Consider the following 5,961-nt stretch of genomic DNA (forward strand, 5'->3'; position numbering starts at 1 on the left):
GCAACATGATACCTACACTTAGATTATTAGGCCATAACTTAGGGGTATCACCTTCATCACTAACTTATCATTCCTACCTCGGATAAAAATAGTCATCTTAAGAAAATCAAACAATTTTGGTATCCTAAGTTTGAAAAATCATTTCTCTTGCACCACAAATCGAAAGCCTTTGAATTTTTTACAACATACTCCTTTATATGTCATTAAAATCAGTAAGAAACAGTTTATAAAAATCATTATTCGAATAAAAGATATAAATAAATTTCTAAGGGGTACATAAAGGCTTTGTATATATTTGAAAGCCACTAGAGAATCCTTAAAGAATTTCGAAAATTAGAAATAGGAATTATAGGGGATTTCGAAAAGTTTAAGAACGAAACAAAGAACAAAGATTTTCTTACCCTTCTTGGTTGAAGAATATTCTTTTGGAGATGAAGAACTATACTAGCTAGGAATTAATGATAAAAAACGAGAAGAAGAAGAATAAGGAATTAGACCTTGATCTTGAACTGTAGGATCACAGAATGTTTTTTGGTGTAGAGAATTGTGAAGAAGAGGTGAGTATTTATAGAGTCTTGGATGCTTGCTACCTTAATAACTAAGTAGGAAGAGGGGTCTTTTTGCAATTTGGAGAATCTTGAAATAATCTAGACGGACTTCTTGGCAATTTTATTTAAGTTATCTAAAAGAAATGCTAAATGAAAAGCCAAGTGGAATTTCACATGGAATAAGTGTATGCATGCAACACATACAATCATAACCAATTTAAAGAGAGGAGTTTACTATCAATTAAGCACATAAACTTTCTAGTGTGAGAAAATAAATTCTTATGTTACTAAAATTAAATCCACGTAGATCACATAACTTCACGTGTTCAATTATACTAAACACATAAAATACATTTTAGTTGCACAAATAGAGAATAAAATGAAAAATATTCATGTAGACATACAATGCACATTAGTTCACATAATTTCATATAAATAGCAAATATAGCAAACTGAAAAGCAACTAACTAAATTCGTACGTACAACACATATTCATCCAAAGGAGACGAGAGGGAAAAGACGGAAACGCGGGGTGTTACACCTAATTTTCGATTTGTACCTTTAAGACACAAAATCTTCCAATTAAAACAGAAATATAAATTAATCTACCCCAAAATCCACGTAAAGGTAAACGTATTGTGTTATTTCTACACTCCATTGTATCTTTTTTATCTAGTGTTTTAGATGTTGTTTGTTGATGCGTATTAAAGTCCTAGTATTGTAGTTCGTGTTTTTATTAACGTTGTTGCGAATGCACTTTAGCGCATCGTTATTTACCTGTACGTTTGTGCATGTCCTTTTGAGAGAGTGTGTTTGTGCATGTTTGTTGATTTCATTCATGTCCTAGAATTGTAGTTTGTGTTTTCATGATCCTTTTCTGCGAATACACTTTTGCGTGAGTACTTTTGTGCATGATTTTGTACCTTTACTTCTCTGTGTATCATTTCTAGCGAGTGTTTTTGTGCATGGTTCTTGATGCGCATTCATGTCTGAATTGTACTACGTATTTTCATGATCGCTTTTGGTATCCAATTTTGACCATGTTGGAGTCCGAATTTGGAAATATGTCGTGAGACGGGAATTGCAGCCCACTGAAATAGCTCTCAAATGCCCCCGGAACAAGGTGATTCGGATTCCGGATGAGAGAGATATGCTCGACTTCATGGACATTAACAACGATGTTGCGGGATTCCTTCTGCTAATTTGAATTTATTTTCTTAATTGCAACTCTTTGCTTACTCTTTGATCATTTTTGCTCCATGGACACCTAATTTAAGATTTGTACGTATAAGACACAAAATCTACCAATTAAAACATAAATATAAATTAATCTACACAAAAATCCACGTAAAGGTAAACGTACAGAGTGTTACTTCTACAGTCCACTGCATCTTTATTATCTAGTGTTTTTTCTGTTGTTTGTTGATGCGTATTAAAGTCCTAGTATTGCAGTTCATTTTTTAATAACGTTGTTGCGAATGCACTTTTGCACATCGTTATCTACCTGTACGTTTGTGTACGTCACTTTGAGCGAGTGTGTTTGTGCATGTTTGTTGATTTCTTAATGTCCTTGTATTGTAGTTTGTGTGTTCATAATTTTTTTTTGCGAATGCACTTTTTCATGAATACTTTTGTGCATGTTATGTACCTTTACTTCTGTGCGTATCATTTCTAGGGTGTGTTTTTGTGCACGTTTCTTGATGTGCTTCATGTCCTAGAATTGTACTACGTATTTTCATGATCGCTTTTGGTATCCAATTTTGACCATGTTGGAGGCCGAACTTGGAAATATACCGTGAGGTAAAACTGTAGCCAACTGAAATAGCTTCCAAATGCCGCCGGATCTAGGTGATTCAGAGTCCGGATGAGAGAGATATGCTCGACTTCATGGACACTACCAACGATGTTGCGGGATTCCTTCTAATTTGAATTTATTTTCTTAATTGCAACTCTTTTCTTACTCTTTGATCATTTTTGCTTCATGGACACCTAATTTTAGATTTGTACTTATTGTTGGGATGTAAAGCCCAGGATTCAATGAAAATTTGCAAGAGGTTCTAGATGAGCCGGTTTTAATTTTATTAATATGCTTTGATAAGATTCGTTTAAAGTGGAATAAATCTAATCTACCATTTTATAGTTTTCGCGAGCAGATTCGTTTCTATCTTCGGCGCACGAACAAGGAACCATACCAAGCCTTCAATCATCGAAAAACTGCTGTCCAAAAATTTACATACCTCTTCCTTCATTGATATCTCCGCTGTCCAAAAATTTACATACCTCTTCCTTCATTGATATCTCCGAGATGGTTAATCGGATTCATAAACCCTTTGACCGGATAATAGTACTATGGGTCAGGAAACTTCTTTATAAATTTCAAGTCTATCAGACAAACGGTTGATTTATGGTGAATTGTTGTTTGCAGGACTGCTCTGAAATTTCGGGAATAATAGTTTGCTCTAAAAACCTATAGTCTTCTATTGTATATCCCAGATTAATAATTCTTCTACAAGAGTGGACTTGTGCTTGAAGAAATCTTAACCTATAATCTAGAAACTTAGAGAGAAAAGAAGAAGAGAAAAATATTTTCTTCTCCACGAGAAATAGGCGTGTACCGAGTTATTAATTTCTCATCAACCCAATCTCTGTTATATAGCACAAGGGATTAGAGTCACACATAGAGAGGATTACGTGGAAACAAATCCCACTCATTCTATAACTCTATAGAGTGGAAAATGAAGGTCCAATAGGGACTTAATTTTCGGGTATATTAATTCTAATCTATAATGTTGGTTTAACTTTATTTTCTCGACTAATTAGAAAATCCATTGGGCTACAATAGGTACTAAAGGAGAAAATATAAATCGGGCAATTAATAATTAATTAAATCCAAATTCTTAAAAGAATTCATTTAATTAATCATTAAATAATTATTTATTTTCCACTACCAAATAATTATTGAACTCCTCTTTATATTCTCAAATATTACACTCGAGCTCCGGTCGATCATTACTTAGATTCTCCTCACATTAAGATATCTTACAACCACCAAATAATTTATTCACTGCTAAATAAATTAAATGATTTCTTTTCATGAGTCTTACCCGCTTAACTTATTTGAGTATGTCGGATGCAAAATCCACCTGGCCAGGACTTGGCATAAACAAATCTTATAAGCTACTCAAGGGTCATAATCAATCTCATATTTTAGAGATGTGGATTCTTTTCGATAATTTATTTCCACCTATTAATTCTTAATGTCTCTACCTAGCGCACCAGGGGCCATTTGACTCAATATAGGAATCTCTCCCATTGTGATATCTAAGTCGAGATCATCAACTAAATATGTATGTTAAATACTTTCATTTGTGAACAGTGATGAAACAATTATTTCACTTTGTTCGGTTCAACAAATGTCGGGTGTGCTAGCACAATAATTCAAAACAATAACTAAAAAAGTTATTCTCTGTTTACTGTGATCAAGACCAATCACTTAAATATTGTGCTACAAACTTTTACAATGGTTAGTCCATTTCCATCTAGATCGTGAACGTTTATCTTATATTCTAAACGATATTTCGAAATGATCTTTCTATGGGCCGTAGCACACCATTTCGAATACTATTAGAATATTAGACTTATGATTTTAATTAATTGATAAACAATCAATTAAATGCATTGAATACCCTAGTGCAGATTCCCATAAAATGATAATATACTATTTTATTAATTCAATAATAAAATTATGTAGCTAAAAGCGAGACTTTTAGTCTACTATCCTAACAATCTCCCACTTAAACTCAAAGACTCGCAGCTCAACGTCTCTAACCCATCCATAGAACATATCTATGGGGCTATCATCCGATGTAAAAGCACACATTGTATATCTAGCAGAATATGCAATCGCAGAATTGCATAAACCTCCCACTATACGTTTTCACTTCCTTAGGAAAATAAATCTCCCACAGTGATAACATGCTAAAGAAAAATTACTATACTTGACCATTAATTATTGAGTCGTACCAAGACTATCCGCCTAGTAAACTAGTATATAATCTCGTATCCTTGAATACTTAAGAATATACTTTACCGCAGTCTGACATACTAGCCTCAAAATAAATTCACATTTGCTAACTATGCAAGATGCAAAGCAAACCTTGAATTTAATTATTTACTATATAGCATATGTAAGGCTTCCTTTACAATAAGAAACTGGCTTCAACATCTCTATCGCACTACATGTTCAAAGACACTAATTTCTCGATAGAGTGACTCCGTGCCTGAAAGAAACAATTATTTCTTTGGAATTTGTGCATGCTAAATTTGGCAAGTATATAAATCAATATAACTTGTCCGTGACAACTTAATGTCCTATTTCATAGATGTTAAAAAATGATCCATACGACATAACTAGTTTCACTCAAGTTATCCATATTGATTTGACTCGAGAATCAATACCCTTACCTAAATAATTTCCAAATCATTTTCTAAAAGGAAATTATTATCCAATACGTCTTTTAAGGCTTTCACCACGCTTCCTTTACAACATGTGATATATCTAGATTCCTTATCAAAATCAAAACATTGATTCTAAGATCAATCTAAATATCACATGATATACGCACTTTGCTTATATTCAAAAATGAATTAATAATAAGTTTGCATTACAATGCATATGGCTCTAAGCTAAAATCCATTTAATTTGCATCGTGAAATTCACTCGTCAAGAGATACAAAATCTTCACATCCATCTACCAAATTAAACAAGGCACTGACAAATTTTAGGAATTTGAATAGATTAAAGTGTGGCTACTAGCTAGAAAGTTTCCTCGTAGTCGATCCATTTCTTTCCGACATAAGCTTCTTACTTTAAGCCTCACCTTTTAAAAGGTTTTCACTTTTCTCAGTCCAATCATTTCCACTTTGGATTCTTATAGCACTAAGCCAATTTCTTGCATCTATAAAAATGGGCGTTCATTCATAGTTCAACGAAGGAATTATATGTTCATCAAGAATCTTTTTATCACCAACACTCTGTAAACATACAATCTTACGATTTTATTATTAAAAACATGTAAAACCGAAAATTATAAAACATACTTGTTCATCATACAATGAAATCGAAACATGTAATCACATATTACTCATGCTCATAAATTGAAATTCATACAAACATGTTCAAATCAATTTACAAAAGTTTCGATTTAATTACCTCTTGTAGCGTGAGATTTCGACGAATCGAAACCTAGAACCAAACACGTACAAGCAGCAAATTACCAATCCTCGGGGCTGCAACTCACGGCCGGAACAAACTGATCCAGCAGGCCACGGACGGCGGCGCGTGGCGAAGTCAGCGGCGGCGGCGCGTGGACGGTGCAGCGGCGCGTGCGGCGGTGCAGCGGCGGTGCGTAGA

The sequence above is a fragment of the Erythranthe guttata genome, chromosome 11, assembly GCF_056151865.1.
Source record: "Erythranthe guttata isolate IM_541 chromosome 11, IM_541, whole genome shotgun sequence".
Lineage (NCBI taxonomy): Eukaryota > Viridiplantae > Streptophyta > Magnoliopsida > Lamiales > Phrymaceae > Erythranthe > Erythranthe guttata.